Source organism: Periophthalmus magnuspinnatus, chromosome 6 (assembly GCF_009829125.3).
Source record: "Periophthalmus magnuspinnatus isolate fPerMag1 chromosome 6, fPerMag1.2.pri, whole genome shotgun sequence".
Lineage (NCBI taxonomy): Eukaryota > Metazoa > Chordata > Actinopteri > Gobiiformes > Gobiidae > Periophthalmus > Periophthalmus magnuspinnatus.
In genome coordinates, this window is record NC_047131.1 from 29,209,264 (window position 1) to 29,223,145 (window position 13,882).

Below are 13,882 nucleotides of genomic sequence, written 5' to 3' on the forward strand. Positions count from 1 at the left end.
TCTTCTATTCCATTAAAATGCTGTAGTTTAAATGCATGTGTTATGTACAATAGTAATGAGCCAATGCATCAATCCAGTAATGGAGTATCCAGGGCCTAAGTGTTGTTTTACTCCACACAGACCACCTGCGGAAGTGCTGCATCTGCACAATCTTTAATTGATTTCTATTGGTGGCAAGGTGGCTCTGATCAAGTTAGAGAGATTTGATTGGCCACTGTGCCACTGCGGGATGATAGGTCCACCCCCCTGCCCCCTCCACTTCTCATCTCTGTGGTCCGAGCAACAGCAACGATGGCAACGAATGGCACAAGATGAGTATTAGTCCACACACCCACCCACACACACACCCACACAGACACACACACACACACACACACACACACAGAGAAAAGCATCGTGCACTGTCAGCATGGTACCACATTAACCAGGCTTCTCCACTATGCGGTGCACTTTTGATTTCACATTAATCACAAGCTTTAACATGTATTCTCTCTACACATATATTTTCTTTCAAGATATAAAAGCCAAATGCAAATATCTTTAAAAAATATCTTTAAATATAGTGTCTTGGCCCTCTCCACCATGTAAATAATTGATCACATAAGGCTCCGGGGCAGCCGGGTGTGCGGACGTGTTGCTTTCACACTCATTTCCTCACATATACAGTGCATGTTTACTCTGCATAAAATTAACACAGTGGACAGTATCTCAGGAGAGCCCAGCTCAAGTGTAAGAATTACACGCTCACTTGCAACACGAGCCCACAGTCAGTAAGAATACATGATTCCTTGGGTTTTCTTTACACTATAAACACACTAACTGTAACCGAATAAAAGTAAGAAAGATACATTTAATGCCATAGTGGGGAACATACAAGATAAGCAATCACATCTACATAGAATAGATCTCTCATAATCATAGGCTGTATATACACGGCCTGGCCAAAAAAAAAGTTGCTACCTGGATTTAACTAAGCAAATAAGTTGGGGTTGCTGCAGTTGGTCCGGTCTAGGTTCAGCAACAGTCTGTGCTCAAAGAATGAGGTCAGCTGACACCTGAATATACTGAATGACCAGGTTATTCCATCAATGGATTTGTTCTTCCCTGATGTCACGGGCATATTCCAAGATGACAATGCCAGGATTCATCGGGCTAAAATTGTGACAGAGTTGGTTCAGGAGCATGAGACGTCATTTTCACACATGGATTGTCCACCACAGAGTCCAGACCTTAACCCCATTGAGAATCTTTGGGATGAGCTGGAGAAGCTTTGAGCAGCGTCAGACTCGACCATCATCAATGCAACATCTTGGTGAAAAATTAATTTAACACTGGATGGAAATAAACGTTGTGACGTTGCAAAAGCAAAATCGAAACAATGCCACAGCGAATGTGCGACGTAATCAAAGCTAAAGGCGGAACAACCAAATATTAGAGTGTGTGACTGATCTTTTTTTTTTTGGCCAGGCAGTGTATAAATAAACATAGCTAACATGCTAGTCGCCATGTTCAAAATAGGAAGTGATCAGGTGAGCTCTTCCCACTCTAATTTACTTAACATTAGAAAATTGTCACCTCTCTCTCTGTAACTGCTGCAATGAGTCTTGTCATTTTGGTCTTAAAATGTTCGTATTAACCCGCTCTACATGATCCTGATGCTTTTATTTCACAACTGTGTCTGTAAATCAATATATGAACATTAATAAAAGTTGCACATTCTTCCCTTGAGGTCGCTCCTGCTAGCGTTAGCAAGAGGCTTAATCGACAGAGTTGTTAAGCGCTCGCTCGCTACTAAACCAGAGCTGTGGGCGGGAAGGGGCGTTACTTTCATCAGCCTCACTCTGGATTGGTTCTTTGGTCGCTATGATGCTCACGGTCAGAAGCTAGCCTCGATGAGCTTCATTTGACTGGAGCTGAACGCTATGGGTGACGTCACACTCCCTTAGTCCACTTCTTTATACAGTTTGGGCTTATAACAAACAAAGCACATCACACTATAGATAAATGTATATACGATCATGGGAGTAAACGTTATATGGTATGTGGCCAAAGGAAGAAATCCAATATGGTGGTGTACAACATACCAATCAATGTAATGTGCTGTAGTTTAAATTACTCTGCAAGAATGACAAATTTAGAGCGCACTATGCTGCTGGCAAAACAACACAAATCAACAGTAATGTGCTCTGCCGAGATGTGGAACTCAAAAGATTTTCAACTTAGGAATTCTGACAACAACACACCAAGATTTGGCAGAGAGAGGAGGCATGAATAAATATGCCTCAAAGTTTTTTCATAATATATTTCTTGAAGGAGTTGCAAAGTCAGGTTTTCAGTATATAAAAATTCAAGATGTTTTGCAAAATTCGATCTATGATGTAAATTGCTCATTTGATCTGCAAACAACTGACAGCAATGGAGAGGCAGATTATATTATTACTTTACCCCCAATGAGCGACTAATCCTAAACCTCATTACAATGTGACAGGTATAGGGATGCAAACAACAAACTTATAAAACAGCACTGAAACTAGTCTTTTAGTTTCCGCAGAATTAAATCTATCTACCTGGAGACAAGCAGTAAGATGGATAAGTTTAATGACATACTATACAACATTCCAGGTAAAGTAACAGCTCCATAGAGACCAGCAGGTGGCTGAACCCCAACAGAAAAGTTTTATTTCACCTTTGAGGATGTCCGGCTATAACAGGCTAAGCGCATGTTGTTAGTCCCACAAACGTAATGATCTCCACAAACATTATAACCAAATACCCATGTAAATTGCATTACAGTTGAGTGTCCAGGTGTGAAGAAATAAAAGCACAACTTACTCAAAATGCTGTGTTGTGAATGTAAAAGATAAAAAACACATCTTTATTTTAGATAAAAATAAAAACCCCAAGTCTAATACGGGGGTCAGTGTGCCCAAAACCAACAATTTCAGTTTTTATCCTCTTTAAGACACACAATATTTTGGGCCGACTAAGGCCGACTTGACGTCACCTAGACTATTCAGAAGTGTGTCAGGTCTTGGTCATCCTCAGCAATTGGAAAGTAAATTTGACAGTCATCAGCATAAAAGTAATATGGGATGTTATGTTTCTTTAATAAAGCACCTAGTGGGAGAAAAAAAAAACATTAAAAAACAAAACGATATCGGGCCGAGAATTGAACCCTGGGGAACTCCACAATGCAGGAGTCCCCCAGGTTGACAGAAAAAGATCTCCCTGTGAGGTATAACCAGAACCATTCTAAGGCGGTTCCTTCTGACACCCACACAGTGTTCAAGGCGAGCTAAAAGAATCATGTGGTCAACTGTGTCGGGTCTAAAAGTGCTAAAATGACAGAGCGACCGGCATCAGTCATTTAAAAAAAGTCCTTACAAACCGTTAAACGTGCCGACCCAGTGCTGTGCAGGGCCTTATCGTCTAAAATGTCACGTACGTTTAAAAAAGTTTGTATTTTTTCTTGATTTTTTTGCTAAAATAGGAAGTTTTGAGATAGTCCAATCACTTAAAAACACTGAAATATCTAGTCCTATTATTTTTTCATATTTTTTTTCAGGTTCAATGTCAGCCTGCTTTACAAAACGGCTCCTGACACAAGGCTTACCCAAACCTTTTAGTCGACAGTTGGCCTGGAGGGACAGGGTCTCTAGGGCGAGATGACAATTTCAGGTTGCGTCTTAAAATTACTAAGGACAAAAAGTAACTCAACTATCACTCAGTTAAATATTTGGACATAGTAATATTAGTAGCACACATATATTACATTTTGAGAATTGTAACTAGTGCAAAGGAGGTGCTGGGAAAGAAACCCAAACTTTTGACCTCGGAAAAGGACTGTATTTAGCAGTCTAGTATAGTCTAGTCATGTTCAAGGTTCATGGTTTCTAAAAGGCAGAAATAAATACTATAAATATAATTAATAATAAATAAAGATATATGGAAATACTAAGCATAACAATGGTAATAATAAACAAAATATGCAAATACAGAATATACAGAAACGCAGGAAATATATTAGAGATGCACTGTTTACAATGATACAAAGCAATAATGAAGTAAAACCTTGGCAGAGACCTTGGCATTTTCTCACCTTTGAGTGTTCGTGAACGCACCACGGACGGCAGCAGAACACAGTGAAAATACAAAGGTCTGCTGGTCCGTGAATGCATCACAAAAGAAACAGAACTAATTAAGGCCGGATTGTCTACAAATAATAATAATATCGACTTACATTCTCAAGGACGCATGAACAATTGTAGATGAAATGAAAGAAAAAGTCTTATGTTGGAAAGGACGGCAGGAGCGACTGTCCCAAACACGAACGCCGACGATGACTAAAAGTTCCGCTGGCGACTGATGAATCCTGATTGGTTGAGGAGTGAGACGGGCTGATCACTGATTGGTTAAAATGGTTGCTGGGCTCAATTGTCTGAATAATAATGAAAAAACAAATTGTGAAAACAGATTAAAACAACACGTATAATATGAATAAAATTACACTCTTGTTAACAACTAGGAATGGATAATGTATTCCCATTTCAGACGGAGTATTCCTAAACGTCTTTCTTAAATACCCAAAGCCAAAGTCTGGTGTAATATGGCTCAAACTGTGAATCCATAATACTAGCCTATAAACTTTAACTTAATCATAATTCACCAAAAGTAGGATAATGGGCGAAAGCATTCATCAGCCTCTTTTACATGATAAACCCAGCCTCCAAACTTCCGAACGTGCCAAATCCCTGTTCTCTCTTCATTGCATATTTGTTGACTTATCAGGTATTCCACATAGACCCCTCCCTGGCTCATTTCTCCTCTTCTTTTGCAGTAGTAAGTAAAGGATGCCCGCGCCGCAATTTGTTTCTGTCACAATGATTAATGGCTCTCAATAATATTACAGCTTATATGGATATGGGAAGGTGCATCTCTACAGCGGCCAAATCAATAAATCTGTGATCCTCCAGCCACCCGCCTTTATCGCTCGGAGAAATTTAGAGGGCTTTCGCACAGCCCTGAGTCCCTGTACTGTAAGTCTTATGCAGATTAATAAAAGTGTTCCCTAAATGATCCTTAACTGGCTCTAATAAAAAGGGAGGTATTAATTCACCCAGACATAGTGAATGGCCTTTCCTACGCGCAGGCTCCATCCAAGCTTTTATTTGAAAATACAGTATGTAGATGGTGCATTGAGCGTGGAAAACTTGCTCTTTTGCACAGTCCTTTAGATTAATGTTGTTGTAAAAGGGGCATTGATGGCATTCACTGACATAGTTTGAAAACTAAATCTAATTTCAGCATTGACTGCAGTATAAATCTTGTTTACGGCTATAGGTAAGGCGTGCGATATGTCAAACTATTTATGTCATGGTTTTGTTGGAGTCAGAATCTCGATTTTATCATGATCCATGTACACTTACCATTTTTATTTGGCTTTAACTGATGTTTTAACTTTGTCGAAAGCTTTTGATTAGTTTATTTAACAAAACAAAAAGAGCGTAACAGAGCAAGCATTTAAAAGTGAGGACAAAAACTCAAAAGCAAACACTAAAAACATATATATAGCAATGCCACTTTTTCATTGCAGCAACTTCTTCAGAAACCTCACACTTCACTGTGATGGATTGAATCAGAGCCTCAAGCTGACCAATCGCAGGAGGGGCTGTGTTGGAGCGTAAAGCAGCAGAGAAGCTTTGAATCACTATAGGACGATATCATCAAAATATCACATTTTGTTACGCCGTGGCTCAGATCACGATTGAATTTTTATCACCATCGCTCAGACTTAAGAGGAAATACACTGCCTGGCTAAAAAAAAAAGGTCACACACTCTAATATTTGGTTGTTCCGCCTTTAGCTTTGATTAAACGTTGTTGCATTGTTTCGATTTCGCTTCTGCAACGTCACAAGATTTATTTCCATCCAGTGTCGCATTAATTTTTCACCTGTTGCATTGATGATGGTTGAGTCTGACGCTGCACAAAGCTTCTCCAGCACATCCCAAAGATTCTCAATGGGGTTAAGGTCTGGACTCTGTGGTGGACAATCCATGTGTGAAAATGATGTCTCATGCTCCTGAACCACTCTGTCACAATTTGAGCCCCATGAATCCTGGCATTGTCATCTTGGAATATGCCCGTGCCATCAGGGAAGAAAAAATCCATTGATGGAATAACCTGGTCATTCAGTATATTCAGGTGTCAGCTGACCTCATTCTTTGAGCACAGACTGTTGCTGAACCTAGACCGGACCAACAGCAGGAGACTTGTACCTATTTGCTTAAATCCAGGCGGTGACTTTTTTTTTGGCCTGGCAGTGTCCCAGGGAGTATCTGAGAATTACTGTAAAGCTAGAAATGACCACACAGGACCTAGAAATTAACAAACAAGAACAAGAAATCACCAATGAATTACCACTTTAATTACCTAGGAATTACCATTAAGTACTCTGGAATTACTGCAGTAGAAACCAATCATTTGCGGTCCCAAGGAATGACCTCGGATTGTAGAATGACACTGGAAATACCATTGTAAGCATTTGAACCTTAGTCATGTTTCCATCCAGTTGCTGACCATTGTGAAATTGTAGGTATTGATCTAACCGACTTCATGTAAAAAACTAACTCAAGATGTGTACTCAATCATCTTTGAGTCACCGTACCTTATTTTTTAACTTAAAAACGTGAAAACCAGAACTAGTTCATGTCAAACGGTTTTCCAAAAGTCCAAAGTTACTCTTCACTTACCTTATGCATCCTGAGCATCCTGATTATTCACTGTGATGAGTTTTTAAGCGTTTCTCACAACTTTCAGAGACCACAGCGGAATTTTGCCATCACGGAAAAGGTAACAACAACTAGCATGCTAATACGCACTTCCTTATTTGACCTCTAAAACATAATACTTATATATTTTGACCTCAAGAACTGCGTATACAGACAAGACAGATTTTGAGCAAATACATGGGAAACATTGGGTACAGGGCCTTTTTATTTACAGCAGATTTAAAACACGACTTAATCTGCCCAAAGTGCTTCACGCAAAAGTAAAAAAAATTAAAAATAAAAATACTGACATACAGAAAATATGACATAGACAAAGAACAATAAAACAATAAAACACCAATATATACTGTCTAGTTAGTATTAAATGCCAGGGGGAAGAGGTGGGTTTTCAGTCTCATCTTAAACTGCGTTAAAGACTGAGAGGATCTGACAGGCAGAGGGCGCTGTTCCATAGTCTGGGCACTGCCACAGAAAAGGCTTTGTCTCCTCTGGTCTTGAGCCCAGCTTTGGGCACAGTTATTGAAATAAATCCTCTATTTTGGCTCACCAGGCTGGAGGAAAGTACTCAAGCTCAGAGATACTTTTGCCAATGACAAAGTTGTGACAAATTTGCGTTAAAACGGCATGATGTTACTCGTCTCCAAAAGTCATTACCCATCACAGTTTATTAGAGGAGGAAACACCAGGGATCACTCTTCAAAACAAGCAATTATAAAAACTCTGCAGCAATTACGTTTTGCACAGTGTGGCGTTGATAAAGAAGGAACAAACAATTTTGAACCGTGAGACTTACAATTTGTGCAGAAATGTGCTAAAACGTGCATTTTAGATTAAAGCGATTCCTATCTTCAAAAGCCATATTATGTCTGACAGTCAGCAGTAAGTTTAGTGCTTCCAGATAACACCCTTTTATTCAGAGCAGCCGAACAAAGGCGTGTTTGTAAAAGCGTAAAATACACAACTTACCTGAGTGATGTGAAGGTGCGCTCCTTGGAGAATAAGCAATTTAGGTCTAGAGACTGCGCTCCTGAGTTGCTGACAGAGACTTAAATGCAGCTTTTGAACGCAGCCCTGACAGCCACAGGTCAGCTGATAGATGGCCTATGAAACGCGAGCCAGCATCAAACCGCCTTATTCCTCCAAACAGCTGTCCCGAGGTGACATTTTTGAACTGTTTACTTCTGAAGGTGAGGTACAGAGGAGTTAACAAAGAGGAGAGCGGGCCAAGCATCAGTAGGGCACAGACACATTTAAAAGGCCACACACTGCAAAGGTTGCGCTGGAAAGCTGATCGAGTTTTGATGTTCAGAAAGGTGAGTAATATTTCATCTTTTCTGGCCGTGTTTTAATGTAATTTAGACTTCAGTTGATACGCTTGCGGAGTAATTTAATAAACACATTTTGGTGAAGTAAAAGTTTGTGTTCGATTGTTGTAATAAAAGTGACTATACCTTGATCGCAACGTTTATAGGTCACAGCATATTGTGCATTGATTTTCCATGGTTTCCTTCCTAAGTAATCCAATAGTAATTTAAGTCCATTACATAAATGCAACAACCTTCGAAAGAATGATGGATGTTACTAGAGGTTCCTTGAAAAAGAGATTATATCATCTCAATAGGACTCTACGGGAAAGTTTTATTTCCTTTTGCATTTCCAAGTAACACAGAAGTAACATTTTTGTGCTGCACAGGTCATGGAGAGGTCCACGGTTTGAAGGAATTAACTTAAGGATTTAATTAAGGACTTCACTTACCGGCGCGTTTGAGATCTGCATTCAACTTCAGTTTGTCTTGAGGCTCCTTGGCCGTGCCCTAATTCGCACACTTCGAACGATGCATTTAAGGGCACTTTGGCAAATTGGGACACAGGCCTTGTCTTGAGGAACGCTTCTAGAACAAAGATAAACGTATAGTCGTCTGTAGACATTGGCTTAGTGGAGACTCAGGGCAGTCATTCACCAGCCCTACAACTGTTATTGTGTTATTGGGCAAGACACTTCGTCCACCTTACCTCCAGTACGTAGTTGCTCTGGCCTGTTGCTCTGTATGTTCATGAACATATATCCAGAGCTGGGTACTACTCGGTTCCATTTACTTGAGTAACTTTTCACACTTGTACATTTACTTCTACTTCTACTTATATTCTTTCATCAAAGTAACAGTACTCCAACTTGAGTAAAAGCTTTGGTTACTCTTCCCAATGTGAGTAATTGTACAAATGGCAAAAACTGTATGTTGACTGGTAGATTATTTAAACATTTGTGTTTTTTGAAATGCTCTTTCAGGATTTTGGTTTTTTTTTTCCAAATTTGTGTGGTCTAGCCTTTGAAAATTGCTGATTTTGTTCATTATTTAATGTTTTGTCCTTCAACTTGCATTAAATTTAAATTATAAATCACATGTTATGTCCGGATAACTCTTTAACTGACTCTTCTTGGACCACTACTTTGTACTTGAACTTGAGTAATATCAATTTGAAGTAATGTAACTGTCACTTGAGTACAATTTTTGGCTCTTCTACCTGTGTATTTATGCACGTGTGTTCAAGTTGAATGGTACTTCTTGCTAATATAAGGCAAAACCCAAGAGGCCGTGTAAAGAATTCACTGTGAAATGGGATGTGATGGTGCACAGAGGTGTTTCCGTCCCACGGGCTGCGTTGTAAAGCACCAATGGACCTCGGCAGCAGCTCCTGTCGGCTCCCCCAAACCACTATTTATCCCTGAACGTTCCCGTCTCCACATCCACCCCGCACCTCCACCCACTCCCGCCCCAAACCCAACCCTCATTTCACATTTTATCATGCTATTTTCCTTCGGCCATCCTCCCTGTGAATAAAAACTGTGAAGCATGCTGAGAATTTGTGGTTCTTAATTATAGCGAGGTAATAAATGAAGTCGGAGCGCTGAGTCTCTGGAGTGGCTCACGCTGGTCTTCACCGGAGAGGTTAGTGCTTCACCAGAGGCGCTGTGAGCTTACACTGCTTTTACTGCTCTTAACAGCTTCACAGCAACAGTCGGAATCCATAATCTAGTCCATCTGGAATGTTTCGATCAATCCCGATATGTGCGTTTGGATCCTGCAGAGAAGTGCGTCTGAACTCCGGCTAAAGTTGATGCATAGGTGAAAATTACAGCCTTGTTTTAGTTTATTTCCAGTTTGTGCTACGGTAAACGTTACAGCCTCATTTACGTATTAGCATTTTTTAAACAACAGAAAAGCACATTCCTTAAAAACGTTAATTGTCAGTTTTGAAAAAGAACTGATCTGATTGTTTTGCCAGAAAAATAAAGTACTTATTCCCGGTTTTAATACTAGGCGTAGACTTCACTCTCTGTACGAAATGAGGGAACAGAGTGGAGAGAACTCAAAATCAATCCAAATCAATTTTAGTTTTAGCTAGCCCTCTTAGCTCTTTCGGTTAGATGAGTAAACTTTTCATTTATGTGATAGTGCTGTTTGTTGCCTTATAAAAATAGCGGTTGCGGGCGGTGAGGTTTATAAGAACGCAGACTTGGAGTGGACGTCAATATTGAGTCGATAACAATTTAATAATGTGACTTTTTTATACAAACTATATTGAAAATTAGTATATTTATTTTCACTGACGCTAAATGCATAGGGCTATAAACTGAGCCATTTGGAGCCAAATTAGAGAAGCCAAAATAGACCTATAGTTAATATTTTGGATTGTATTTGACACTTTCTTTGTACAAACAGGGATAGTGAGTGGGCCACGTGTTTTGTTCATAAATTTGTCCAACTCCTACGCTTCATTTATGCAGCTGAGTCTTTAGTTCTACTGTATCTATGTAATTATGGTTGTGTATCTTTAAAACGTTTGAGTGACAGCTCTAAGATAAGATAAGATAAGCTTTATTGTCCCAAAAGGGAAATTTGTCTTGGGCTCACTGCCCGCAGCTTAAAAACACAGTTACACTCACACATACAGTACAGTCAGGCAACAGTCTCAAGATACATGTGCTATTATTAATGTCCATTATCCATTTGTGAACTGCACAACCATAAAGTGTCCAAGTTATTGCACAAGCCCCACTTTGCAAATAATTATTGCACCAGCCCATAATTGCACAGTTTTTGCACAGGCAGTTATTGCACCACTGAAAATAAAGTGACTAAGTGCGCCTTTGTTGTGCAGATTTGTTCAGTAGTGTAACAGAAGTGGGCACAAATGAGAATTTGTATCTGTTACTCTTAAAGTTAGGCCCCCGATAGCACCTGCCCGATGGAAGAATTTCATATTCCCCATGCAACAGGTGAGAGGGGTTCCCCACTATCCGTCTGGCCTGAGCGAGCACAGAGTTTTGAAAAATGTCCTGCAGAGAAGGGAACTCTTTCCTGCCAATCACCTTCATGGCCTTATTTATCAGTTTTCCAAGTTTAGTTTTACATTGGACAGTTAAAGAGCCGAACCAGGCGACCATACTGTAGCGGATCAGACTCTCCAACACAGCATTATAAAAACAGGTCATGATTTTTGTGCTCACACCAAACAGCTTCAGCCTCCTTAAAAAGTGGAGCCTCTGAGACAGCTTGGAACAAAGAAAATCAACATGTACATTCCATTTGAGCAGGTTGTCAATGTACACACCCAGATACTTAAAAGATGCAACCTGTTCTATTTGTCGACCTTCAATAACAACAGGATGATGGATCTGCAGAGCTCGAGGGTCAAACACCATCTCCATAGTTTTATTCACATTTAGGGTTAAGTGATGCTCACTGCACCAAGACAGAAAAGAGCAGATCTCCTGATGGTAGGTGGAAATACAGTCGCCATTATGAAGGAGACTCACAATAATTGTGTCGTCTGAGAATTTAATGATTTTGTTTCCTGGCTGACTGTTACGACATCCATTTGTGTACAGGGTGAACAAAATGGGTGAACTTGCTGCACCTTGTGGCACACCTGTACTACAATGTTTTGCTCTAGATAATGTGCTGTTAACCCTCACTTGTTGTGATCTATTTGTTAAAAGAGAGTAAAATCATTTCACAAGTGCTGGGCTTACATTCAAGTCAACCAGTTTTTGAACAAGAAGATTCGGCCGTACAGTATCAAATGCACAACTAAAATCTGCAAATAAGACCCTTGCATAAGCCCCAGGAGATTCCAAATGTTTACAGATCAGGTGCGACAGACTGATGACTGCATCTGCTGTGCTAAGGCCCTGTTTGTATGCAAACTGCAGTGGGTCATGGTCAGAATTAACTTCAGATTTTAGCCTGTTGACCATTATCTTTTCAAAACATTTCATGACAATGCTCGTTAGGGCTACAGGTCTGTGGTTCTTATTTGAGCTTGGACAAGATGTTTTTTGGAATTGGTACTATTGTTGACTTTTTCCAAAGATCAGGAACAGTACCATTTTCAACAGAAGACTGAAAGATTGGACACCAGGCCTCAGACAGTTCCTGTGCACAGCTCCTGATTAAAAAAGCAGACAACCCATCCAGACCAGCAGATTTTTTGGGACACACTTTGCTAAAAGCAGACTGTATGCATTTCAAATCAATGTTAAAACCATCACAGTGCTCAAAACCATCGCGATCAAATTTTAGAACAGTGTCAAAATCATTTTGTTCATTAAATCTTAAAAAGAAGTCATTAAGATCATTAGCGCATTCCTTGTCATTGACAGTCTCTAACTGAGTCTTGCTTACTGTCATGTGGGTCATTTTGTTCATTAAGTCCCACACCTTTTTATTGTCGTGGGACTTAAAAGCTCCCTCTAAAGTGACTTTGTGCTTTTCTTGTGCATGTTTAATCACTGCATTTACTTCTTTCTGGGCTGTGGCCGAGCGCACCATGTCCCTGTCTCTATATGCAGCCCTCTTCTCCCTGATACAGGTTTTAACCTCCTTTGTAATGTAGGGATTATTGATGTGCAGTGCTTTTACTACACAAAATGTACATTCATGAAGAAATACTAACAATGTGCACCGGTCAGACAGATGCACTGGACACACAAGTGCACTGGTCAGACAGTCAAGTGCACTGGTCAGACACTTTTCGGACAGGGACAGTAATCAGACAGATGCACTAGGCAGACAGGTGCACTTATCGGACAGAGGAACTGGTCAGACACTTACCGGATAGGGACGCTGATCAGACAGATGCACTGGTCAGCCAGGAGCACTGGTCAGAAAAGTGCACTTATCGGACAGGGGCACTGGTCAGACAGTCAGGTGCACTGGTCAGGCACTGGTCAGACAGGTCAAACCTTAAACACAGCTCTGCGTTAGATCACCACACTCACACTCACCTTTCACAGATGCAAAACCACATCTTTACCGGAGAAACATCCTGTATTTCCCTGAAGCGAAGCAGGTCCAGAACAGCCTCATGTCCTTCACACATGTGTAACTGTCCCTTTATTTCTTTTAACGCTGTCGCTTCATAAACACAGGTCACAGTCCAGATGGGCCCCGACCTGCCCCTGCTGCTGTCACTCCACTGCAGGATGAAAAAAAAAAAAAAAAAAACTGACAAAGATATTTTTTGTTATCATATTAAATAGTTTTGAGGAAAGTTACTGCACAGCTAAAGGTTGATATCGGGTATTTGGTTTTGAAAAAAGTGCTAGAAACTAAGTCACACGTGTTGGAGCTAATTTCAAGATATTACTATTTTCCTGTCAACTCAAGTATAAATGCGGCAGTACATGAGCTCATCAAAGACACAGACACAACAGAGTCACGGGGTAAAGTTAGAGTCTAAAAAGGCGTCAGACTGAGAAAGTTCCAGCAGCATACACCGAGGCCACAGCGGTAGACTGCTGCTCCGCTCACACGCCCACACCGCCAGCTCCAGTCTCCTTTTGTTTTCACGCTGCTCCTACGCATTTCTCTCTCCACTTCTCCACCGAATTCAACATGATGGAGCGGACTAAGAGACGGGCAGCGGGCGCGGGCGAGGCCGGGGTCAACAAATTTGACCAAATCAAATCAGATCGGTCAAAGGTGGTCCAAGATAGCTGCCCCGTGGAGCGGAGAAGGCCGTCAACACTGCAGCGGTATAGAGCGGCATGTAAACACTGCACAGTCCAATGAGCAACGTAAGGAGTTT